This window comes from Nicotiana tabacum, chromosome 16 (genome assembly GCF_000715075.1).
Source record: "Nicotiana tabacum cultivar K326 chromosome 16, ASM71507v2, whole genome shotgun sequence".
NCBI classification, from domain to species: domain Eukaryota; kingdom Viridiplantae; phylum Streptophyta; class Magnoliopsida; order Solanales; family Solanaceae; genus Nicotiana; species Nicotiana tabacum.
In genome coordinates, this window is record NC_134095.1 from 87,565,476 (window position 1) to 87,592,675 (window position 27,200).

Sequence of the window (27,200 nt, forward strand, 5' to 3'; positions counted from 1 at the left end):
TATGTTAGTTAATTAGTAGTGAATTCAATTTGATAGCTATGAGCTAATTGTCTTACTTTGAAAGTTCGTATAAAGATTTGTAATAATATTAGCTCATTATCTCATTAGTTTAATCATATTAAATTGTCAAAGTAGGGAATATGGCATGAATGTTGGTCATTATTTAATTTTGTTGTTAGTTAAGCAAGAAGTGATGTAGAATTGCCAAGAAAATTACAGTAGTGATATTTATTATTAAATAAGGTTAAGATGGTGTTGTTGGTATATTTTTATAAGATAATAGATGTGTGTATAAACGTTGGCGAAAGGTGATATGATGTAGCTTGTTACAATGTTAAAATGTTATGAATGTTTACGATATACAGTTAAGTTGCATGTAAGGTAATTTTATTGAATTAACTTGTATAATAATTCCTTTCTTATAAACTCGATACCTATATACCTTCATAAGACAAATTGATCAAATAATTAGGCTTATTAGATTAAAAGCGAGTATATGAGAATGAAACGAGATGTATAAGTACCAATTGCAACACTTGATATCAATGGTAATTAGAAATAGAATTTGCATTAAGTAAATCATGAAAAAAAAATTTGGAAAATATTTCCTTCCTTTATGAATCATTCATTTTCAGTTTTATATGCAATTTATTCTTTGATATATATATATATATATGTCATATTTGTTTTTTTTTAAATAATATTATATATATATATATATATATATATATATATATATATATATATATATATATATATATGTCATATTTGTTTTTTTTTAAATAATATTAATCATATTTTTATTCTGTCCTTTGAAATTGAATAGTTGAAATGAATATAACTTATATTCGGAAAATATAATCAACGGTCAACATTTAATAAATTGTAAATTCTTTTCAAAGAATTTAAGGGCACCTTAAATGGGAATTTATCATGATTTTCACATAAAAATGTATAGATATAATAAACAATTTGTGGAAAATCCCTAATATCATTACGAATATTTTGCACAATTAGGGATACGTTCGCGTACCCTGATTATATTTTTAAAAGCAAAAATTCGGATTATGCGTACGCGCAATTTCGAACGAATATTTAATAAAAGGATTTTTCCAAAAGGCGTTAAATCAATTTCATAAAAACCCGAGATGTACGGTTCATTATTCAAGAAAAACAAATATTCTTGATCCAACACAATTTCGAAAAATGATTGCTTAATAAATATATTATAAAAAGTTATTGTGTACACGTACGCGTGACACAAGTCCGCAATTTTTTTTAACACGAATATACGTACGCGTAATTCGATTCAAAGAAGGGTCATCAGTAAGCGGTAGTAAAAACATGTAACATCAATGTATTTAATAAAATCAAGGTAATTAAGCCAATAATAAAAACAGTTAAGCGACCGTGCTAGAACCACGGAATCCGGAAATGCCTAACACCTTCTTCCGGATTAACAGAATTCCTTACTCAGGATTTCTGGTTCGCAGAATAATAAACAGAGTCATATTCTCCTCGATTCAAGGATTATAATTGGTGACTTGGGACGCCTTAAAATTCCCAGGTGGCGACTCTAAAACAAATAAACAAATCTCGTTTCGACTGTCCTTCAATTGGAGAAAACTCCCCACGCGCCCTGCGGGCGCGGCGAAAAGGAGGTGCGACAGCTCTGGCGACTCTGCTGGGGAACGAACCCAGAACCATTGGTTCAGGGTTTAAAGAATTCGAGCTTAAAATATCTGTTTTTATTGGCTTTACTTACTATATAATTTTCAACTGTTTATATGCTAATATGCTAAATGTTTTTTTTTTACCGCTTTAATATTATTTGAATTGTGAATATATACAACTGCTACGAAACCCCCTTCTTTCTGAGTCTTCTGAATTTATGGTGTACACGTGCGCGTGACCCACCTTTCTGTTAAAGTCATACCAAATAAGACGGAGTTGGGACAAGTAACTAGGCCGGGCAGACTTTCGTGCTCCCGGTACGTTACCCCACTTCGGCTCAAACTGTCCGTTTGGGTAAGCCAGGTTTAGAACAATCAACCTAAGGTTTTACACTTAGAATAACTCAGCCATGTACCGGATCCCTAGTAGGAACGAATATTTGCATCATATGCATTTGGCCTTGGAGACTCAACACAGGGGTTGGGTCTGTCTAGGACAGGTGAACCCAAAATTAAAAGACCATCATGATGCATCCTACTTGTTATTTGTGCATTTATTCGCCTCAAACATGCTTGTTGACCAGCTTAAATAAAAGCTTGGTAAGAAGAAAGGAATAAAATGAGTTGCTTTAAAAATTTCGAAAAAATATAGTTTTGAAATAAAGATATTTAATAAATAAAAGAAAAAATTTCGAAAATGATTTTTAGTATAAATTTTTCCAAAATAAATTTTGATTTTATTAAAATTAAATTTCAGATACAAAATGAGCACTACACAAAGCCCCTCATCCACAAGTACGGAGGAATTTCTATGTCAGCTTCAAATGTGGTGGTATGATTTAGGCGAAGACGATCAAAGATGGGTCGTCAAACATTTGGGAAATCTCACGGACATTATGAAAGTTGAGCCTAGGGATGATCTGATTAAGGCATTAGTAACTTTCTGGGATCCTGTTCACAATGTTTTTCGTTTCTCTGACTTCGAGCTTACTCCTACATTAGAGGAGATAGCTGGCTATGTTGGTTTTGACGGAAGTTTAAGAAATCAAAGCTTGATATTCACAAAGGCTCCTTCAGTACATCGATTCTTCGGTCTTTTGAACATCAGCAGTCAAATCAGGAAAAGCAATGTCATTAATGGATGTTGTTCCTTCAACTTTTTGTATTCAAGGTTCGGAAAGTCAGATGGGTTTGAAATTCATGAAAAAGGCCTTACTAATAAACAAAACAAAGACACTTGGCAGATTCACCGTCGATTTGCTTTCATGGTGGCTTTTCTAGGAGTCATGGTTTTCCCAAATAAAGAGCGAACAATTGATATTCGCACCGCAAAAGTTGTGCAAATCCTTACCACCAAAGAAAATCACACCCTTGTCCCCATCATTCTATCAGATATTTATCGGGCTCTGACTTTATGTAAATCAGGAGCAACGGTCTTCGAAGGATGCAAAATTTTGTTGCAAATGTGGGTGATGGAGCATCTCCAACAACAGCTCAAGATCATACAATATGGGTCAAAAAATGATAATTGCATCGAGAGCTATGAGGAAAGAACAAAAAATTATCAAGCTCCAGAAGGGATAGAAGCATGGGTATCTCATCTAAAGGCTTTAACGGCAAATCAAATTGAATGGACTCTGGGATGGCTCCTGATGAGGGAAGTAATACATATGTCAACCTCAAATAGTTATCTACTACTATTGGGATTAAGAAGCATTCAGCCATATGCACCACTAAGAGTCTTAAGGCAACTAGGGAGATATCAAATAGTTCCTGATGATGAAGATTTGAGTATGCAAGTAATCGAATTACACCCAGAAGCCACTATTCCCGAAGCTCTACTTCAGCAGATGTGGAATGGATGTCGATACTTGAAAAGTGATACTCAAGTCCCAGACACTACAAAGGGTGAGATGAATCCTGGATATGCAAGGTGGTTCGAAAAACAGTCTCGCGTGGATGATGTACCAGAACCTGAGCTAAAAAGGCCAACAAAAAGACCCCATGTTCAAAACTTCAATGATAAAATCCAAGAGCGGTTGATCTGGGGAGAAAAAGAAAAAGGGTACAAAGCAACTATCCATGCCCTAAAAGAAAATCTAAGAAGCCTCAGTTTGGAGAAAGATTTGCAAGAACAAGAAGCCGAAGGCGAGAAAAAGAGTCTATCTTGTGAGAATGAAAATCTTCATGCTCGATTCCAAAAAATGAAAAGGATTTCTGAAACGCCAAAGAGGAGCTGGAAGGATCAAAAAACCATCGCCAATCTCTTTGAAAGAATGCAAGATTATGATTTCATTCTTGCGGAAAATGAAAGGGCATTGAGCAAAGCAAAAGAAAAGATCCAACAATTAAACGAAGAAGCCAGATCTAACAAGGAACGCCAAGATAGGCAGTCCGAAAAAGACAAGGCACAATTCAATAAGGAAAAAGACTATTGGATGCGATCAGAAGACCAGCTTCGTGCACAACTAGAAGAGGCAAGAAGATGCAACAAAGAACACCAACAAGCAGACCTCGACAAGGAAAGAGCGCAAGCAAGATTAGAGCAGGCCAGACTCCGAGCTTTGTTAGAATCAGCTCTAGATCGTGAGAACCGTGTCATAGATATAGCCACCACTCGTCAGCAGCAATTGCAAGATCAAGACCAACGTCTCCAAGGTTTCAGGGCACAAATCCACGACCTGGCAGTCTTCACATCTCAAAGTTATGTAAACTGCCAAGGAATGGATTATGAAAGGTTTACAGAGCATGCGCCCACTTTTGCTCGTCATCTAGCAATGGAGTTGGAAAGGATGTATCGTACGCTGGGAGGCCATCCAGGTCAAGCCCCACATTGAGCAGATAATCCAATATTAGAGAACAAAAGTGGAAAGTGGGGCATGTTGTGAGATGTTATGAATTGTATCTTTTATTTTGATTTAAGCGTGTGTGTTTCAAGCTATTTTCTTAAAGTTTTCAAATGTAATTCCATCTTTGTGTAATAAATAAACGTGATTGACTTTATTCTGAACTACGCAAGGTCTGATTTATGTTCGGCATGATACGTAGGCAATCTCTAAGATTCGACCACCACGATAAAGATATATGTAGTAAATAAAAGCGAATGACAATTTTTCAATTTCAAGAAAGCTGGGACAACACAAGCAACCGAGCGAATGCATAATAGAAAGGAATTATTTGTCTAGGAGCATTGCATCTCAACATGTGATTATATATGTGTTAAACTCTCAAGACTAACAAGTTTGTTCATTTTCAGAATTCAACCAGTTAGTTTTTCTAAAGAGTATACTGGCATATTATCACTATCACACAAGATCAAAAGGACCAATACCCGAAAGTATGTCTATCCCAGATGTTGACACAGGTATGGAGATAGAAGAGATGGATGTCGGGAAAATGAAAGAAGAGATGCTTAAGCTCAAGAAGCAAATGGCTGAAATGTACCAAGCTTGGTCTACAGGACAGTTACCCCCATCTTACCCAAATAACCCTGCTCCATCAATGATCCAAACTCAGGATAATATCACCACTGAATTATCCCCAAGTTTCCCCATTTATCAGCACTACCGAGGCACCACCTCTCAGACACCACAGTCTCCACCTCCAAAACCAGTTCCGTACCTTCCTCCACCTATGACTCCTGTTTTCGTAGCACCTCCCCCTGCTACATTTCACAAATCTCCTAGTGAGCCGACATTTCAGGCCCAAGACAACCAATATTACCCCCCGGAGCCCACCTTCAAAGCCTCCGAAATCAATTCAACTGCTCATCGGTTTGATCTCCCAACCGAAATTGACAAGCCAGCCAAAAATGCTGAACAAGAAGAGATGTTCAGGAAGGTCAAAAGTCTAGAACAGTCGTTCCGAGACATGCAGGGATTAGGTGGGCAAGTCAGTGTAGCATACAAAGATTTATGCTTATTCCCTAATGTACAATTGCCAGTTGGCTTCAAGATGCCCAAATTTGACCTATACAGCGGGCACGGCGACCCAGTAGCCCACTTAAGGGGTTTCTGTAGCAAGATGCGAGGAGCTGGGGGAAAGGATGAATTATTGATGGCTTACTTCAGTCAAAGTCTAAGTGGATCAGCTTTGGAGTGGTATACACGCCAGGACCATGGAAGATGGTACACCTGGGATGACCTGGCACAGGCATTCGCATACCATTTCCAATACAATCTGGAAATCATCCCAGATCGATTATCTTTGACCAAATTTGAGAAGAAACACAATGAAAGTTTCAGAGAGTATGGTTTTCGGTGGAGAGAACAGGCAGCAAGAGTGGATCCTCCTATGAAGGAGAGCGAAATGGTAGACTACTTCCTCCAAGCCTTGGAACCAACTTACTATGCCCACTTGGTTTCAGCAGTTGGAAAATCATTCAACGAGGTAGTGAAGATGGGAGGTATGGTGGAAGAAGGCCTCAAGACAAATAAAATCATGAGCTATTCAGCAATTAAGGCAACTACTCAAGCTATTCAAGGCGGGGTAGGAGGAATCGGAAGAAAGAAGAGGGAGGAGGCAACCGTAGTTGATTCAGGAATTTGGCCGGGACCCAGAGGTTCACCGCTTTACTATAATCAACAACGACCTCGCCAATCAGCTTACCACCATGATTCATACCAACACTACTATCACTCTTCAGAGCCTCATTTTGCCATTAACCATGCTCAAGCATACAATCAGCCACATGTTCACACCAATTGGCGTGCTCCTGTCACACCAAATACTTACCCACGAGCCTATCCCGGACCAGGTTTCAGGCCTAGGCCAGCATTCAGGGGAGAAAGGGAACAGAAAAAGAAAACTTACACTCCATTGGGAGAGTCTTACACTAGTCTGTTCCACAGGCTGAGACAGCTAGACATGCTGAGACCAATACAATCCAAACTACCCAATCCTCCTCCAAAGAATCTGGATTACACCATTAGCTGTGAATATTGCTCCGGTGCACCAGGCCATGATACGGAGAAATGTTGGCATTTGAAAAATGCAATACAAGAGCTGATTGATACTAATAAAATCGAGGTTCAAAACCCCGAAGCTCCAAATATCAATAGAAATCCAATGCCAGCCCATCAAGAGGCTAACATGATAGAAATCACACAAGCTAATGGGGAGACAAAGAAGCCGTCACAAACTGTCATGATGATCAAGTCTCATGAAACCAAGCCAGTTAAGCAGTTAATGGAGGAGAAGCCGGTGTCTAAGCAGAACAAAAATGGTGATGAACCGTCTATGATAGTCGATGAGGGATCATCGAGCAAAGTTTCCGCAAAACAAGAAAGGCCAAAAGTGATAGTACCAGGGGTTGCTAACAAACCCGTTGTATTCGTGGAAGGAGCACGTACAGATCGGGTTATTATTGCACCTGTAATCCAGCTGCCGATCATCAACAACAAAACCATCCCATGGAACTATGAACGGATGACCGTAATGTACAAGGGCAAAGAAATCAAGGAAGAAGTGTGTGAGGTGCAAGGCTTGACTCGTTCGGGAAGATGTTTTACTCCCGAAGAGCTGAGAAAAACTAAAAACAATCCAATGCCAACAAAGAGAGCTGTGACGGAAGAAGAGGCGGAGGAGTTTTTAAGAAAAATGAAACTCCATGATTATTCTGTGGTGGATCAATTAAAGAAGACCCCCGCTCAAATTTCATTATTGTCCTTACTGATCCATTCAGAGGAACACCGTCTGGCGTTGATGAAAATCCTGAATGAAGCTCATGTTCCTGAAAAGATCTCTGTAAATCATTTGGGAAAAATAGCCAACAGAATCTTTGAGACAAACAGAATTACATTTGCCGATGATGAATTGCCTGCGGAAGGTACCGAGCATAATAGAGCTCTTTACCTCACCGTGAAATGTGAAAACTCCGTAGTAACCCGGGTATTGGTTGACAATGGGTCCAGTGCAAACATATGCCCTCTCTCCACTTTAAACAAATTAAAAATTAAAGAGGAGAGGATCCAAAAGAATAGTATCTGCGTACGAGGATTTGACGGTGGAAGCAGAGATTCATTTGGCGACATAGTATTGGAACTAACTATAGGGCCAGTTGAATTCACCATGGAATTTCAAGTGTTGGACATGACTGTTTCTTACAACTTGTTGTTGGGTCGACCATGGATCCATGCTGCTAAAGCAGTCCCATCAACACTACATCAGGTTGTCAAGTTTGAATGGGACCATCAAGAAATAGTCGTGCATGGAGAAGAAAATTTAAATGCTCACAACAGCACCATTGTACCGGTCGAGAGAACAGAAATTGACCAAGGACCATGGGTATACCAAGTGTCCGACACGGTGTCGGTAGAGAAAATTCCAGAGGGGAAACACCTTTCGAATCCAAAGATATCCTCTGCATCAGTCATGGTAGCTTATGAAATGCTGAAGAATGGCTTTATACCCGGCAAAGGTCTGGGCTTATCTCTGCAAGGAATTGTACAACCAGTATCTCTCCCCGAGAACTGGGGAACATTCGGTTTAGGGTTCACACCTACCGCCAATGACGTGGTAAGGGCCAGGAAGTTGAAACACCAAGCATGGTTTCTTCCAAAACCAGTACCACAGCTGTCGAAGTCTTTTGTCAAGACCGATGCTAAAAATCGCCCGATAACAACAATTCCTAAATCCCAGGTCAATCCTGAGGAAGAATTAATTGAAAGGTTCGAGAAATTGTTTAGTGATGTGAATATGTTGGAAGGCGGAGAAGGGTGTAGCAACGCAAAAGTTCAATTCGTTGGACCAGAAACAAAGCTCAATAATTGAAAAGCCACTCCTCTCCCAATTCGAAAGGAGTCTTGGTAGTTTATTTTGATTTTCTTTCAGTTTGTTTGGGTTATTTCAAGGTTGTAATCCCAAAGTTTATCTTACATTTTGGTTGAAGTGTGCAAACCTTGTTATTTTTCATCATCCAATAAAAAGCAGTTTCCTTTTTATTATCGTTCCTGATAGTTTTCTTTTCTTTTTCTTCTTTCCTATACAGTTCCTTTTACGCTGGCTCTAGTGATATGGCATGCATGAGGAATCCTCAGCCCAGTCTTAAAAATCAATCTGGTTCCGAAATAATAATTCAAGAAATATATTGTGATTATGAATCAGAATATGATGAAGATGCGGTTTTTGAAGAGATTAGTAAAGAGTTAATTCACTTTGAGGAAAAAATCAAACCTAACTTGAGTGATACCGAGGACATCAATATAGGGGACACGAGTAATATCCGAGAAACTAAAATAAGTGTCCATCTGGAGCCAAAGATCCGAGAGGAGTTAATTAAAGCACTCATAGAATTCAAAGATGTTTTTGCCTGGTCGTATGACGACATGCCGGGCTTGAGCACTGATTTAGTGGTCCACAAATTGCCCACCGATCCAACAGTGCCTCCTGTCAAGCAGAGGCTGAGAAAATTCAAGCCTGAGATGAGTATGAGAATTAAGGAAGAAATCACCAAACAATTGGAAGCAAAGGTCATTCGAGTCACTCGATATCCTGTTTGGTTGGCTAATATCGTTCCTGTACCAAAGAAAGACGGCAAAATTAGAGTATGCGTCGACTATCGCAATCTCAACAAAGCAAGTCCAAAGGATAATTTCCCATTACCCAATATCCATATTTTGATCGACAATTGTGCCAAGCATGATATAGGGTCTTTCGTGGATTGTTATGCCGGATATCATCAAATTCTAATGGATGAAGAAGATGCAGAAAAGACGGCATTCATCACACCATGGGGAACTTATTGCTACCGGGTAATGCCATTCGGTTTAAAAAACGCCGGAGCAACCTATATGAGAGCAATGACCACAGTGTTTCATGATATGATACACAAGGAGATTGAGGTATACGTGGACGATGTGATCATAAAATCAAAGCATCAGGCCGACCACGTTGAGGATTTGAGGAAGTTCTTCTTAAGACTTCGCAGGTACAACCTCAAGCTTAACCCTGCCAAGTGCGCATTTGGAGTTCCATCCGGAAAGTTGCTGGGATTCATAGTCAGTCGACGAGGCATTGAGCTAGATCCGTCAAAGATCAAAGCCATCCAAGAACTGCCACCCCCAAGAAACAAAACTGAAGTAATGAGTTTGTTGGGAAGGTTAAATTATATCAGCAGGTTCATTGCTCAGCTCACAACAACCTGCGAGCCAATTTTCAAATTGTTAAAAAAGGATGCTGCAGTCAAATGGACCGATGAGTGTCAGGAAGCGTTCGATAAAATAAAAGGGTACTTATCAAACCCACCCGTGTTGGTCCCGCCAGAGCCAGGAAGACCTTTGATTCTTTACTTGACGGTTTTGGAAAATTCATTTGGTTGTGTATTGGGGCAGCATGACCTCACTGGCAGAAAAGAACAGGCCATCTACTACCTTAGCAAGAAGTTCACAGCTTATGAGGTTAAGTATACTCATCTGGAAAAGACATGTTGCGCCCTAACATGGGTAGCTCAAAAATTGAAACACTATTTGTCATCCTACACTACTTACCTCATTTCTCGTTTGGATCCCTTGAAATACATTTTTCAAAAGCCTATGCCAACGGGAAGACTTGCAAAGTGGCAGATATTGCTCACGGAATTCGACATCATCTATGTGACTAGAACTGCAATGAAAGCTCAAGCACTGGCCGATCATTTAGCCGAAAACCCGGTCGATGAGGAATATGAGCCGTTGAAGACTTATTTTCCTGATGAAGAAACAATGCATATCGACGAGGTGGAACAAATCGAAAAACCTGGCTGGAAACTTTTCTTTGATGGAGCCGCCAACATGAAAGGAGTCGGAATAGGAGCTGTAATCATTTCTGAAACAGGGCGTCACTATCCTGTTACGGCTCAATTGCGATTTTATTGCACCAATAATATGGCTGAATATGAAGCTTGCATTTTGGGGTTAAGGCTAGCTGCAGACATGGGTATCCGAGAAATCTTAGTCATGGGAGATTCGGATCTTTTGGTACATCAAATTCAAGGAGAATGGGAAACTCGAGACTTGAAGCTCATACCATACCGACAATGTCTACATGATCTTTGTCAGCGGTTTCAATCAGTGGAATTCTGACATATTCCAAGAATCCATAATGAGGTAGCCGATGCATTGGCTACCCTGGCATCAATGTTGCACCATCCGGACAAAGCTTATGTAGATCCGATACATATTCAAGTCCACGATCAACACGCTTATTGCAATATGGTTGAAGAAGAATTTGATGGTGAACCATGGTTCCACGACATCAAGGAGTATATCAGAATGGGAATATATCCCGCACAAGCCACAAGAGATCAAAAGAGGACCATTAGGCGATTAGCAAATGGATTCTTCTTGAGCGGAGGAGTTTTGTATAAAAGAACACCAGATCTTGGATTGTTAAGATGCATAGATGCCAGACAAGCTACAACTGTCATGTCTGAAGTACATTCAGGAGTTTGCGGACCCCACATGAGTGGATATGTGTTGGCAAAGAAAATCCTCCGAGCTGGTTACTATTGGCTTACCATGGAGAGAGATTGTATCAGTTTTGTACGCAAGTGTCATCAATGCCAAATACACGGAGATTTGATTCATTCTCCACCATCCGAGTTGCACACAATGTCGGCACCATGGCCTTTCGTTGCTTGGGGCATGGATGTGATTGGTCCAATTGAGCCGGCAGCATCCAATGGACACAGATTCATTCTGGTAGCTATTGATTATTTTACCAAATGGGTTGAGGCCAAGACATTTAAATCAGTAACCAAGAAAGCTGTGGTCGATTTTGTCCACTCAAATATCATATGTCGATTCGGAATCCCGAAGGTGATCATCACAGATAACGGTGCTAATCTCAACAGCAACTTAATGAAAGAAGTATGTCAACAGTTTAAGATTACACATCGTAACTCTACCCCATATCGGCCCAAGGCTAATGGAGCAGTAGAAGCAGCCAACAAAAACATAAAGAAGATACTTCGGAAAATGGTAGAAGGTTCAAAACAATGGCATGAAAAATTACCATTTGCATTATTGGGATACCGCACTACTGTTCGCACTTCAGTAGGAGCAACTCCTTATTTGTTGGTATACGGCACTGAAGCAGTAATTCCTGCAGAAATTGAGATTCCTTCCCTTCGGATCATCGCCGAAGCAAAGATTGATGATGATGAATGGGTCAAAACCCGTCTAGAACAGTTAAACTTGATTGACGAAAAACGATTGACCGCAGTATGCCATGGTCAATTATATCAAAGAAGAATAGAAAGAGCATACAACAAAAAGGTGCGTCCCCGGAAGTTTGAAGTAGGTCAGCATGTGCTGAAACGTATTCTTCCACATCAGGTTGAAGCAAGAGGCAAATTTGCTCCGAATTGGCAAGGACCATTCATTGTGACCAGAGTATTATCGAATGGTGCACTATGTTTAACAGATATTGAAGGCAAATGCATAGATATGGCGATCAATTCTGACGCGGTAAAGAGATATTATGCATAACTTTTTGAATGTTTGTATTTAGCACTATTTCGAAGATTGAAATGACAAAGGCAATTTATTCTGCTATCCAAACACTATATTATTTGCTTCCCCTTTGAGCCATACTTGTTTCTTTCCTACCCTCTTTTGGAATCAATAAAAAAAAAAAAGATCAAAATCTTCACTATTATGTAGTGAACTACGTTTGACCTGATTCCTCAAAGAGGGATACGTAGGCGCCTCACGGCTCGGTCATAGGGTGCACAACATGCACAATGTGCACGGAAAAGAAATATTAAGAGACCCCAATCAAGAAACTGGGGCAGGAATTGTATTGGAAATAAGAAAAGATTCCAAGAGTTGTAATTTTAAACCCATACCAAAGCTATTTAGCTTTTAATACCTTTTCCATTCCTAACCTTAATACCAAAAAGACCTTTTGATCAATCTTAGAAAAATGCTGAGGCAAGCAAATGAAGTGGTTCATAACACTCTGGTACAAACAAGGAAAGAAAGTAAAATGAGAGAGTCTTATAGGTGAAAACCCACACGGGCACCATAAGGCGACGGAGGTTGAGAGAAAAGTAAAATGAGAGAGTCTTATAGGTGAAAACCCACACAGGCACCATAAGGCGAAAAGGAAGTGAAGAAGTGAAAAACGAGGAAAATTTATCGGTGAAAACTCCTTGAGACAATTGAGAGGAGATGGATTAAAAGACTGGGTTGATTAATCCGAAATGCATACCCTGATCATTGGTGCCAGTAATTCCAATCAGATAAGTCCTTTATTCCTTTTCCAACAGTCATCCAAAAAATTGGATTTTTCTTTTCATTCTATAATTGTCGAAATCAGCGTATTTCGTTACTAATAATCTTACTTTCTCCAAGCTTTGAGATAAGTTTTATTCCAAACAAATAAGAAGGAATGTCAAGGTATACTACCAAGATTCAAGGTTACAAAATACAGCCACGAAAGGTGGGAGATAAAATACGGGTGTAAGAAAGATGAAATCAAAAGTGGATCAGCAAAGTCAGAAGAGGCACATGATTACAGTTGAAAGGTTTTGAAGGAAAACACACAGAGGGGAATCCTATAGTCAAGGATCAATTACAAAGACAAAACAATCTTTTCAATCATTCCAAGGCAATAAAGAGAGACGAAGAGAAACATCACCATCTGCAAGAATACCACAGCCAACCACCCTGCTTTAAACTAACGAAGTTTTCTTTGATTTAAAACAGGGGCAAAAAAAATATTTGTGTCAGGAAATACCTGGTAAAGAAAAAGAAGAAGTCAGGCGTCCACCTGGAAAATGAGGATGAGAAAAAGAAGAAGTCAGGCGTCCACCTGGAGAATGAGGATGAGAATTAAAAGAAGTCAGGCGTCCACCTGGAGAATGAGGATGAGAATTAAAGAAGTCAGGCGTCCACCTGGAGAATGAGGATGAGAATTAAAAGAAGTCAGGCGTCCACCTGGAGAATGAGGATGAAGAATTAAAGAAATCAGGCGTCCACCTGGAGAATGAGGATGAGAATTAAAGAAATCAGGCGTCCACCTGGAGAATGAGGATGAGAAAAAAAAGAAGTCAGGCGTCCACCTGGAGAATGAGGATGAGAAAAAGAAGAAGTCAGGCGTCCACCTGGAGAATGAGGATGAGAATTAAAAGAAGTCAGGCGTCCACCTGGAGAATGAGGATGAAGAATTAAAGAAATCAGGCGTCCACCTGGAGAATGAGGATGAGAATTAAAGAAATCAGGCGTCCACCTGGAGAATGAGGATGAGAAAAAAAAGAAGTCAGGCGTCCACCTGGAGAATGAGGATGAGAAAAGAAGAAGTCAGGCGTCCACCTGGAGAATGAGGATGAGAGAAGAAGAAGTCAGGCGTCCACCTGGAGAATGAGGATAAGAATTGAAGAAGTCAGGCGTCCACCTGGAGAATGAGGATGAGAATTAAAGAAGTCAGGCGTCCACCTGGAGAATGAGGATGAGAAAAAGAAGAAATCAGGCGTCCACCTGGAAAATGAGGATGAAGAAAGAAAAGAAGCAGTCGAGGCACCCACCTGAAGAACGAGGAAATGCAATTGAAGTGTTGAAATCAAAATCCCGCTCATATGAAAAAGGAGCACACTTAGAATCAATAAAACAGAGGAGTCCAACAAGATCCCCAACAAGAAACAACAAGAGTTCCAAAAGGAATACGGAATAAGACCAATGCCCAAGAGTCACCAAGATATCAAGACAACAAGAAACGCGAGAGCATGATCTAGATAAGATTTTATAATTCATGTACCATAGTCTAGTTTAATTTTGTATTTCCTTTACAGTAAGGTGTAATAAGGAGGTCAGCAAGCAGTAAAAACAGCACGAAGCAACAGTAACATTGCAGTTCAACGGTAGTCCCAGTTACCAAAATTTCTCGAACTACATTGACCTGATTCCTGTTTAGCCCAGGATATGTAGGAAACCTTTGAAGCAAAGGTTCGGTCAAATCTTTTTCAAAAAAATGCTTCAACGGAGTACTCGGATGGGCAAAAATCGCTCGCTTTATCTTTGCACGAAAACCCTTCGTGTCTCCGGGCAAAGAGGGGCAGCTGTAAGCACGTGATTTTTGCCCTATATGAGAATTACTCCCAAAAAATTCAAAAATAAAATGATTTTTCTTTGGTGTACAATTTTGTGATATTTTGAAGAATTATTTGTATTTGTCTGTGCGTGTTTATTCGCTAAATTAATAAAAAAATACAAAAATATGTCGCATTTTGCATGTAGGATTTAATTCTACAATTGTTAGTAATTAAAATTGTTTTACAAAAATTAAAAATTACAAAAATAGGCATCGTTTGCATTTTTAGCATTTAATGTCCAAATATACAATTTTATGCTTAATTAATACTTAATTGTGCGTTAATTGTTATTGGGAGTTAATTTGCGCCTTTATAACTTAATTTAGTTCTTAATAATAGTTTAAGTATTTTATAATTTAGTTTTAGAGAAATAAAAGAAGAAAAGAGAGCGAAAATATAAAGAAAGTCGGAATTGGGCCTCTTCTTCAATTTCAAGCTATAGGCCCAAAAAATGGCCCAATCTTCCCTACGACCCAGTCCATTAACCCAACACCCCTTCTTCATTTTTGTCCAACACAAAACAAAACCCAAAAAAAAAATAAAAAAGTGAATTATCACTATTAATAGTTTTATTTTTTGTTTTTTTATATATATAAAAAAAAATCCGAAAATATTTTATTTTATTTATTATTTTTATTTAAAAAAAATATATATATATATATAGTAATTTCGGAAATGATTTTAAAAAAATAAAAAAAAATAAAAAAAAGTAAAAGAATGTAGAAAATTTAAAAAAAAGTAAAAAGTTTTAAAAAATTTAAAAGTAAAAGAAGGTTGGAATTAAAAAATAAATATAAAGATATCTGAAAATTTAAAAAATTTAAAGTAATTGAAAGTAGCATTTTTAAAAGAAAAAGAAAAGATAGTGGTTTATTTTTTAAAGAAAAGTTAAATAAAGTGAGATTTTAAATAAGATAAAGTAATTAAAGTTGGAATTTTAAAAATAAAAGTAAATAAAGGTGGGATTTCTTTTTCTAAAAAAATAAAAGCAATTTGTAAGTGAGATTTCTTTTAATTAAAAAAATAATAAAATAATAAAAAACAAATCTGAAAATTTCGAAAATTTTGCTATAAATAGAAGAGAAAATTTAGGAAGAAGGGTGGAAAAAAAAAGAGGAAAAACTAGATAGAGAGAAGAAAAAAAGAGGGGGCGGAGTGAGAAGTATACACCCGATATACATTCTGGATACACTGAATATACAGGGACAGAATTCATTTTGGAGAGTTTTGAAGTTGAAAAGAATAGTTACTGTTTCATTGCCTCGCTTAAGATCTGAAATAGTCAGAACCTTCCTGCCTTTTACTTCTTCTCTATACTTGGAGTCGTTTATAGTCTCCTGGGTTTACTACTATTCCTACTGTTACTGGTCTATTCCTGTGTTGCTGGACTGTCGTTGTTGTGCTACATTGTTACTACTGTTGCTGCTTCTCAGCTTCATCTTCTCTTGTTTTCCAATACCAGGTACATGTCTTTTAAACTTTAAGTTGGAAAGAGATTCAACATGACTCATCAATGAAGTTTGAATTGAAATTCTGTTTTCTATTTGTCCAAGTTCATCAATTTAAATTTCATTTTTGTTTTATGTTAGTTAATTAGTAGTGAATTCAATTTGATAGCTATGAGCTAATTGTCTTACTTTGAAAGTTCGTATAAAGATTTGTAATAATATTAGCTCATTATCTCATTAGTTTAATCATATTAAATTGTCAAAGTAGGGAATATGGCATGAATGTTGGTCATTATTTAATTTTGTTGTTAGTTAAGCAAGAAGTGATGTAGAATTGCCAAGAAAATTACAGTAGTGATATTTATTGTTAAATAAGGTTAAGATGGTGTTGTTGGTATATTTTTATAAGATAATAGATGTGTGTATAAACGTTGGCGAAAGGTGATATGATGTAGCTTGTTACAATGTTAAAATGTTATGAATGTTTACGATATACAGTTAAGTTGCATGTAAGGTAATTTTATTGAATTAACTTGTATAATAATTCCTTTCTTATAAACTCGATACCTATATACCTTCATAAGACAAATTGATCAAATAATTAGGCTTATTAGATTAAAAGCGAGTATATGAGAATGAAACGAGATGTATAAGTACCAATTGCAACACTTGATATCAATGGTAATTAGAAATAGAATTTGCATTAAGTAAATCATGAAAAAAAAATTTGGAAAATATTTCCTTCCTTTATGAATCATTCATTTTCAGTTTTATATGCAATTTATTCTTTGATATATATATATATATATATATATATATGTCATATTTGTTTTTTTTTAAATAATATTAATCATATTTTTATTCTGTCCTTTGAAATTGAATAGTTGAAATGAATATAACTTATATTCGGAAAATATAATCAACGGTCAACATTTAATAAATTGTAAATTCTTTTCAAAGAATTTAAGGGCACCTTAAATGGGAATTTATCATGATTTTCACATAAAAATGTATAGATATAATAAACAATTTGTGGAAAATCCCTAATATCATTACGAATATTTTGCACAATTAGGGATACGTTCGCGTACCCTGATTATATTTTTAAAAGCAAAAATTCGGATTATGCGTACGCGCAATTTCGAACGAATATTTAATAAAAGGATTTTTCCAAAAGGCGTTAAATCAATTTCATAAAAACCCGAGATGTACGGTTCATTATTCAAGAAAAACAAATATTCTTGATCCAACACAATTTCGAAAAATGATTGCTTAATAAATATATTATAAAAAGTTATTGTGTACACGTACGCGTGACACAAGTCCGCAATTTTTTTTAACACGAATATACGTACGCGTAATTCGATTCAAAGAAGGGTCATCAGTAAGCGGTAGTAAAAACATGTAACATCAATGTATTTAATAAAATCAAGGTAATTAAGCCAATAATAAAAACAGTTAAGCGACCGTGCTAGAACCACGGAATCCGGAAATGCCTAACACCTTCTTCCGGATTAACAGAATTCCTTACTCAGGATTTCTGGTTCGCAGAATAATAAACAGAGTCATATTCTCCTCGATTCAGGGATTATAATTGGTGACTTGGGACGCCTTAAAATTCCCAGGTGGCGACTCTAAAACAAATAAACAAATCCCGTTTCGACTGTCCTTCAATTGGAGAAAACTCCCCACGCGCCCCGCGGGCGCAGCGAAAAGGAGGTGCGACACTACTCTCGCCCAAGCACGCTTCACTTCGGAGTTCTGATGGGATCCGGTGCGTTAGTGCTGGTATGATCGCATCCGACATTCCTTGCACTCTAAATTTTCTTATTACCCTTCCTCCTTCCGCTCTAGGTGCGAAAGTGTGAAGCCTTAAAACGACATAACTTTACGCTCATTTATCCGTTCTACGCGATTCCTCTTTTGATTTTATGTATTTTTACGGATGCCGCCTTCGAAATCAAGACGTAGTGACATGTCAAGATCCTCTTTAATTTTTTTTTATCATTCATGTAAAAACAAATATCGTTTACACTGCGTAAAAGTCATTTGTGATTTTATTGGCTCTACCATCGATATATTAAAAGAAGTAGGATACAAATTTTGCCAAAAAAGGGATGCAACACGAGGACTTCCCAGGGGGTCACCCATCCTAGTACTACTCTCGCCCAAGCACGCTTGACTTCGGAGTTCTGACGGGATCCGGTGCATTAGTGCTGGTATGATCGCATCCGACATTCCTTGCACTCTAAATTTTTTTATTACCCTTCCTCCTTCCGCTCTAGGTGCGAAAGTGTGAAGCCTTAAAACAACATAACTTTACGCTCATTTATCCGTTTTACGCGATTCCTCTTTTGATTTTATGTATTTTTACGGATGCCGCCTTCGTGACCAAGGCGTAGTGACATGTCAAGTGCAACGGTGCTAAGCCCGTAAGGTCGTGGTTGAAAATCGTAATTTTTAAACTGCGTAAAAGTCATTTGTGATTTTATTGACTCTACCATCGATATATTAAAAGAAGTAGGATACAAATTTTGCCAAAAAAAGGGATGCAACACGAGCACTTCCCAGGGGGTCACTCATCCTAGTACTACTCTCGCCCAAGCACGCTTGACTTCGGAGTTCTGATGGGATCCGGTGCGTTAGTGCTGGTATGATCGCATCCGACATTCCTTGCACTCTAAATTTTCTTATTACCCTTCCTCCTTCCGCTCTAGGTGCGAAAGTGTGAAGCCTTAAAACGACATAACTTTACGCTCATTTATCCGTTTTACGCGATTCCTCTTTTGATTTTATGTATTTTTACGGATGCCGCCTTCGAAACCAAGACGTAGTGACATATCAAGATCCTCTTTAATTTTTTTTATCATTCATGTAAAAAAAATATCGTTTACACTGCGTAAAAGTCATTTGTGATTTTATTGGCTCTACCATCGATATATTAAAAGAAGTAGGATACAAATTTTGCCAAAAAAAGGGAAGCAACACGAGGACTTCCCAGGGAGTCACCCATCCTAGTACTACTCTCGCCCAAGTACGCTTAACTTCGGAGTTCTGATGGGATCTGGTGCGCTAGTGCTGGTATGATCGCATCCGACATTCCTTGCACTCTAAATTTTCTTATTACCCTTCCTCCTTCCGCTCTAGGTGCAAAAGTGTGAAGCCTTAAAACGACATAACTTTACGCTCATTTATCCGTTTTACGCGATTCCTCTTTTGATTTTATGTATTTTTAAGGATATTACTTCATGGCTGTAAGCACGTGATTTTTGCCCTATATGAGAATTACTCCCAAAAAATTCAAAAAATAAAATAATTTTTCTTGGTGTGCAATTTTTGTGATATTTTGTGTAACTATTTGTATGTTTGTCTATGCATGTTTATTTGTTAAATTAATAAAAAAATACAAAAATAGGCATCTTTTGCATTTTTAGCATTTAATGTCCAAATGAACAATTTTATGCTTAATTATTACTTAATTGTGCGTTAATTGTTATTGGAAGTTAATTTGCGCTTTTATAACTTAATTTAGTTCTTAATAATAATTTAAGTACTTTTATAATTTAGTTTTAGAAAAATAAAAGAAGAAAAGAGAACAAAAATACAAAGAAAAATCGGATTGGGCCACTTCTTCAATTTCAAACCACAGGCCCAAATAATTGCCCAACTTTCCCCATGACCCGGTCCGTTTCAAACCGGGTCGACCCGGTCCGCTCCATTAACCCAACACCCCATCTTCATTTTTGTCCAACACAAAACAAAACCAAAAAAATAAAAAATAAAAGGTGAATTATCACTATTAATAGTTTTATTTTTTGTTTTTTTATATATAAAAAAAATCCGAAAATATTTTATTTTATTTTTTTATTTTTTATTTTTTTTTAAAAAACATATATAATAATTTCGGGAATGATTTTAAAAAAAAAGTAAAAGAATGTAGAAAATTAAAAAAAAAAAAAAAGTTTTAAAAAAATTTAAAAGTAAAAGAAGGTTGGAATTAAAAAATAAATATAAAGGTATCTGAAAATTTAAAAAAATTTAAAGTAATTGAAAGTAGCATTTTTAAAAGAAAAAGAAAAGATAGTGGTTTGTTTTTTAAAGAAAAGTTAAATAAAGTGAGATTCTCTTTTAAAAAAAATAAAAAGTGGGATTTTAAATAAGATAAAGTAATTAAAGTTGGAATTTTAAAAATAAAAGTAAATAAAGGTGGGATTTCTTTTTCTAAAAAAATAAAAGCAATTTGTAAGTGGGATTTCTTTTAATTAAAAAAATAATAAAAAAAAATCTGAAAATTTCGAAAATTTTGCTATAAATAGAAGAGAAAATTTAGGAAGAAGGGGTGGAAAAAAAAGAGGAAAAACTAGATAGAGAGAAGAAAAAAAGAGGGGGCGGAGTGAGAAGTATACACCCGATATACATTCTGGATACACTGAATATACAGGGGCAGAATTCATTTTGGAGAGTTTTGAAGTTGAAAAAGAATAGTTACTGTTTCATTGCCTCGCTTAGTATCTGAAATAGTCAGAACCTTCCTGCCTTTTACTTCTTCTCTATACTTGGAGTCGTTTATAGTCTCCTGGGTTTTCTGCTATTCCTACTGTTACTGGTCTATTCCTGTGTTGCTGGACTGTCGTTGATGTGCTGCATTATTACTACTGTTGTTGCTTCTCATCTTCATCTTCTCTTGTTTTCCAATACCAGGTACACGAATGTAATACTAGTTATTGCAAGCTAAAAATGTGGAAGCATGAATACATATGAAGAATCGAATTTTGAAGTTTTAATTTCGCTTTTTCTCTGTTCCTTTTATTGATTGTATTTAGGCTATTTTATGTATTATTGAATAATAATTGGAATAAGAGAAAATAATATAAGTTAGTCTTTAATGAATCGGCTTGGCAAAACGGGTTAATTCACTAGCTACGAAGGTTCTAAGATTATCAACAGTAGGTTAATCGTGAACAAGTACTTAAACTTAGCTAAGACATGAATTTGAACTAAATTTCGTGAATTAGGTATTAAGGCATGATTTGAGTTCAAACAAAATTAGAAGAACGTTTAAGTCTAATAAACTTTCTATTAAGCTTTAGTAATTATGGTTAAATCCAGTTTCAAATGGTTGTGAATAATTAATTCCAATAGTTTTTTTTATATATATAACAATGCGAGCTTCAATCTAACTATATTTGATTCTTTTGAATATTAGTTGTCGAATTTTTATTTTATTTATAATTTCGAATTTTTTTTAGTAAAATTCTTGTTCATCAATATTTGTATTAATATAGCAATTAGTATTCCATGCTTTCTTAAAAAAAAAAAGCTCGTAATTAATTAGGATTTTCTTTATTTATTTTAGAGATTAATTTTAATAGAAAAGATGTAGTCGCTTTAGGATTTGTCCATTTAAAATAAATGAGATGAGCCTCGCCTAGTAAAATGTATAGATTGCGGGGCCCTCACAAATGTATGTGTTAATTACTTAGAACTCGGGATCGGCCGCTTAGCGAACTTCACGGCCTTTTCTCAAAATAGCCTTGCGCTAGTCGCTTTAGGCGCGTATTTAATAATGTTATCTCCTTAAACTCGGGTGCACATTTATGTGACCCAAATCCAAATTTCAACCGAGTCGAGATATGCCAAACAACTACGGGTGCATTGATGTAACGTGGTTCGAGATATGTTTCCACGACGTTGCAATTCTCGTAAAATAATAACAATAAGTAAGAAATCGGTAAAAAGATAAAATTTTGCACATAAGTTCATATTTGTATAAAATCAGATAATCAAGCCGAATATAACAGTTGAGCGACCGTGCTAGAACCACGGAACTCGGGAATGCCTAACACCTTCTCCCGGGTTAACAGAATTCCTTATCCGGATTTCTGGTGCGCAGATTGTAATATGGAGTCATTCTTTTCCTCGATTCGGGATTAAAATTGGTGACTTGGGACACCCTAAATCTCTCAAGTGGCGACTCTGAAATAAATAAACAAATCCCGTTTCGATTGTCCTTTAATTGGAAAAAAACTCCCTTGCACCCTCGCGGGTGCGGAAAAAGGAGGTGCGACAGTCGGGAACTCTGGATCGTTTTCCTCAAAATCTTCTTGATGTTCTTGTTTAAAAATATCGTTTACACTGCGTAAAAGTCATTTGTGATTTTATTGGCTCTACCATCGATATATTAAAAGAAGTAGGATACAAATTTGGCCAAAAAAAGGGATGCAACACGAGGACTTCCCAGGGGGTCACCCATCCTAGTACTACTCTCGCCCAAACACGCTTAGCTTCGGTGTTCTGATGGGATCCGGTGCGTTAGTGCTGGTATGATCGCATCCCACATTCCTTGCACTCTAAATTTTCTTATTACCCTTCCTCCTTCCGCTCTAGGTGCGAAAGTGTTAATCCTTAAAACGACATAACTTTACGCTCATTTATCCGTTTTACACAATTCCTCTTTTGATTTTATGTATTTTTACGGATGCCGCCTTCGAAACCAAGATGTAGTGACATTTCAAGATCCTCTTTAATTTTTTTTTATCATTCATGTAAAAAAAATATCGTTTACACTACGTAAAAGTCATTTGTGATTTTATTGGCTCTACCATCGATATATTAAAAGAAGTAGGATACAAATATTTCCAAAAAAAAGGATGCAACACGAGGACTTCCCAGGGGGTCACCCATCCTAGTACTACTCTCGCCCAAGCACGCTTAACTTCGGAGTTCTAATTGGATTCGGTGCGTTAGTGCTGGTATGATCGCATCCGACATTCCTTGCACTCTAAATTTTCTTATTACCCTTCCTCCTTCCGCTCTAGGTGCGAAAGTGTGAAGCCTTAAAACGACATAACTTTACGCTCTTTTATCCGTTTTACGTGATTCCTCTTTTGATTTTATGTATTTTTACGGATGCCGCCTTCGAAACCAAGACGTAGTGACATGTCAAGATCCTCTTTAATTTTTTTTTATCATTCATGTAAAAAAAATATCGTTTACACTGCGTAAAAGTCATTTGTGATTTTATTGGCTCTACCATCGATATATTAAAAGAAGTAGGATACAAATTTTGCCAAAAAAAGGGATGCAACACGAGGACTTCCCAGGGGGTCACCCATCCTAGTACTACTCTCGCCCAAGCACGCTTCACTTCGGAGTTCTGATGGGATCCGGTGCGTTAGTGCTGGTATGATCGCATCCAACATTCCTTGCACTCTAAATTTTCTTATTACCCTTCCTCCTTCCGCTCTAGGTGCGAAAGTGTGAAGCCTTAAAACGACATAACTTTACGCTCATTTATCCGTTTTACGCGATTCCTCTTTTGATTTTATGTATTTTTACGGATGCCGCCTTCGAAACCAAGACGTAGTGACATGTCAAGATCCTCTTTAATTTTTTTTTATCATTCATGTAAAAAAAATATCGTTTACACTGCGTAAAAGTCATTTGTGATTTTATTGGCTCTACCATCGATATATTAAAAGAAGTAGGATACAAATTTTGCCAAAAAAAGGGATGCAACACGAGGACTTCCCAGGGGGTCACCCATCCTAGTACTACTCTCGCCCAAGCACGCTTGACTTCGGAGTTCTGATGGGATCCGTTGCGTTAGTGCTGGTATGATCGCATCCGACATTCCTTGCACTCTAAATTTTCTTATTACCCTTCCTCCTTCCGCTCTAGGTGCAAAGGTGTGAAGCCTTAAAACGACATAACTTTACGCTCATTTATCCGTTTTACGCGATTCCTCTTTTGATTTTATGTATTTTTAAGGATGCCGCCTTCGAAACCAATGTAAGCATGTGATTTTTGCCCTATATGAGAATTACTCCCAAAAAATTCAAAAAATAAAATAATTTTTCTTGGTGTGCAATTTTTGTGATATTTTGTGTAACTATTTGTATGTTTGTCTATGCATGTTTATTTGTTAAATTAATAAAAAAATACAAAAATAGGCATCTTTTGCATTTTTAGCATTTAATGTCCAAATGAACAATTTTATGCTTAATTATTACTTAATTGTGCGTTAATTGTTATTGGAAGTTAATTTGCGCTTTTATAACTTAATTTAGTTCTTAATAATAATTTAAGTACTTTTATAATTTAGTTTTAGAAAAATAAAAGAAGAAAAGAGAACAAAAATACAAAGAAAAATCGGATTGGGCCACTTCTTCAATTTCAAACCACAGGCCCAAATAATTGCCCAACTTTCCCTATGACCCGGTCCGTTTCAAACCGGACCCGGTCCGCTCCATTAACCCAACACCCCATCTTCATTTTTGTCCAACACAAAACAAAACCAAAAAAATAAAAAATAAAAGATGAATTATCACTATTAATAGTTTTATTTTTTTATATATATAAAAAAAATCCGAAAATATTTTTTTTTATTTTTTTATTTTTATTTTTCTTAAAAAAAACATATATAATAATTTCGGGAATGATTTTAAAAAAAAAGTAAAAGAATGTAGAAAATTAAAAAAAAAAAAAGTTTTAAAAAAAATTTAAAAGTAAAAGAAGGTTGGAATTAAAAAATAAATATAAAGGTATCTGAAAATTTAAAAAAATTTAAAGTAATTGAAAGTAGCATTTTTAAAAGAAAAAGAAAAGATAGTGGTTTTTTTTTTAAGAAAAGTTAAATAAAGTGAGATTCTCTTTTAAAAAAAATAAAAATTGGGATTTTAAATAAGATAAAGTAATTAAAGTTGAAATTTTAAAAATAAAAGTAAATAAAGGTGGGATTTCTTTTTCTAAAAAAATAAAAGCAATTTGTAAGTGGGATTTCTTTTAATTAAAAAAATAATAAAATAAAAAAAATCTGAAAATTTCGAAAATTTTGCTATAAATAGAAGAGAAAATTTAGGAAGAAGGGGTGGAAAAACAAGAGGAAAAACTAGATAGAGAGAAGAAAAAAAGAGGGGGCGGAGTGAGAAGTATACACCTGATATACATTCTGGATACACTGAATATACAGGGGCAGAATTCATTTTGGAGAGTTTTGAAGTTGAAAAAGAATAGTTACTGTTTCATTGCCTCGCTTAGTATCTGAAATAGTCAGAACCTTCTTGCCTTTTACTTCTTCTCTATACTTGGAGTCGTTTATAGTCTCCTAGGTTTTCTGCTATTCCTACTGTTACTGGTCTATTCCTGTGTTGCTGGACTGTCGTTGCTGTGCTGCATTGTTACTACTGTTGCTGCTTCTCATCTTCATCTTCTCTTGTTTTCCAATACCAGGTACACGAATGTAATACTAGTTATTGCAAGCTAAAAATGTGGAAGCATGAATACATATGAAGAATCGAATTTTGAAGTTTTAATTTCGCTTTTTCTCTGTTTCTTTTATTGATTGTATTTAGGCTATTTTATGTATTATTGAATAATAATTGGAATAAGAGAAAATAATATAAGTTAGTCTTTAATGAATCGGCTTGGCAAAACGGGTTAATTCACTAGCTACGAAGGTTCTAAGATTATCAACAGTAGGTTAATCGTGAACAAGTACTTAAACTTAGCTAAGACATGAATTTGAACTAAATTTCGTGAATTAGGTATTAAGGCATGATTTGAGTTCAAACAAAATTAGAAGAACGTTTAAGTCTAATAAACTTTCTATTAAGCTTTAGTAATTATGGTTAAATCCAGTTTCAAATGGTTGTGAATAATTAATTCCAATAGTTTTTTTTTATATATATAACAATGCGAGCTTCAATCTAACTATATTTGATTCTTTTGAATATTAGTTGTCGAATTTTTATTTTATTTATAATTTCGAATTTTTTTTAGTAAAATTCTTGTTCATCAATATTTGTATTAATATAGCAATAAGTATGCCATGCTTTCTTAAAAAAAAAAAAAAACTCGTAATTAATTAGGATTTTCTTTATTTATTTTAGAGATTAATTTTAATAGAAAAGATGTAGTCGCTTTAGGATTTGTCCATTTAAAATAAATGAGATGAGCCTCGCCTAGTAAAATGTATAGATTGCGGGGCCCTCACAAATGTATGTGTTAATTACTTAGAACTCGGGATCGGCCGCTTAGCGAACTTCACGGCCTTTTCTCAAAATAGCCTTGCGCTAGTCGCTTTAGGCGCGTATTTAATAATGTTATCTCCTTAAACTCGGGTGCACATTTATGTGACCCAAATCCAAATTTCAACCGAGTCGAGATATGCCAAACAACTACGGGTGCATTGATGTAACGTGGTTCGAGATATGTTTCCACGACGTTGCAATTCTCGTAAAATAATAACAATAAGTAAGAAATCGGTAAAAAGAAAAAATTTTGCACATAAGTTCATATTTGTATAAAATCAGATAATCAAGCTGAATATAACAGTTGAGCGACCGTGCTAGAACCACGGAACTCGGGAATGCCTAACACCTTCTCCCGGGTTAACAGAATTCCTTATCCGGATTTCTGGTGCGCAGATTGTAATATTGAGTCATTCTTTTCCTCGATTCGGGATTAAATTTGGTGACTTGGGACACCCTAAATCTCTCAAGTGGCGACTCTGAAATAAATAAACAAATCCCGTTTCGATTGTCCTTTAATTGGAAAAAAAAACTCCCTTGCACCCTCGCGGGTGCGGAAAAAGGAGGTGCGACAACCAAGACAAGGTGACATGTCAAGATCCTCTTTAATTATTTTTTATCATTCATGTAAAAAAAAATATCGTTTACACTGCGTAAAAGTCATTTGTGATTTTATTGGCTCTACCATTGATATATTAAAAGAAGTAGGATACAAATTTGGCCAAAAAAAGGGATGCAACACGAGGACTTCCCAGGGGGTCACCCATCCTAGTACTACTCTCGCCCAAACACGCTTAGCTTCGGTGTTCTGATGGGATCCGGTGCGTTAGTGCTGGTATGATCGCATCCCACATTCCTTGCACTCTAAATTTTCTTATTACCCTTCCTCCTTCCGCTCTAGGTGCGAAAGTGTTAATCCTTAAAACGACATAACTTTACGCTCATTTATCCGTTTTACACAATTCCTCTTTTGATTTTA

The 27,200-nt window shown here is 36.3% G+C and overlaps 8 non-coding genes across 8 annotated transcripts; all 8 read right to left on the reverse strand.

The window, feature by feature from the left end:
* Nucleotides 1-18,304: 18,304 nt before the first annotated feature.
* On the reverse strand, nucleotides 18,305-18,423 carry LOC142170914 (5S ribosomal RNA). Its single transcript, XR_012700524.1, has one exon. It is a non-coding gene; the product is annotated as a 5S ribosomal RNA (ribosomal RNA).
* A 313-nt stretch (nucleotides 18,424-18,736) lies between these two features.
* On the reverse strand, nucleotides 18,737-18,855 carry LOC142171010 (5S ribosomal RNA). The gene has a single exon (XR_012700623.1). It is a non-coding gene; the product is annotated as a 5S ribosomal RNA (ribosomal RNA).
* Nucleotides 18,856-19,166: 311 nt separating this feature from the next.
* LOC142171108 (5S ribosomal RNA) lies at nucleotides 19,167-19,285 on the reverse strand. Its single transcript, XR_012700721.1, has one exon. It is a non-coding gene; the product is annotated as a 5S ribosomal RNA (ribosomal RNA).
* Nucleotides 19,286-22,406: 3,121 nt separating this feature from the next.
* Nucleotides 22,407-22,525, reverse strand: LOC142171011 (5S ribosomal RNA). Its single transcript, XR_012700624.1, has one exon. It is a non-coding gene; the product is annotated as a 5S ribosomal RNA (ribosomal RNA).
* Nucleotides 22,526-22,837: 312 nt separating this feature from the next.
* LOC142171051 (5S ribosomal RNA) lies at nucleotides 22,838-22,956 on the reverse strand. The gene has a single exon (XR_012700664.1). It is a non-coding gene; the product is annotated as a 5S ribosomal RNA (ribosomal RNA).
* A 312-nt stretch (nucleotides 22,957-23,268) lies between these two features.
* On the reverse strand, nucleotides 23,269-23,387 carry LOC142170904 (5S ribosomal RNA). The gene has a single exon (XR_012700513.1). It is a non-coding gene; the product is annotated as a 5S ribosomal RNA (ribosomal RNA).
* A 312-nt stretch (nucleotides 23,388-23,699) lies between these two features.
* Nucleotides 23,700-23,818, reverse strand: LOC142170966 (5S ribosomal RNA). Its single transcript, XR_012700579.1, has one exon. It is a non-coding gene; the product is annotated as a 5S ribosomal RNA (ribosomal RNA).
* A 3,133-nt stretch (nucleotides 23,819-26,951) lies between these two features.
* On the reverse strand, nucleotides 26,952-27,070 carry LOC142171012 (5S ribosomal RNA). The gene has a single exon (XR_012700625.1). It is a non-coding gene; the product is annotated as a 5S ribosomal RNA (ribosomal RNA).
* Nucleotides 27,071-27,200: the final 130 nt, after the last annotated feature.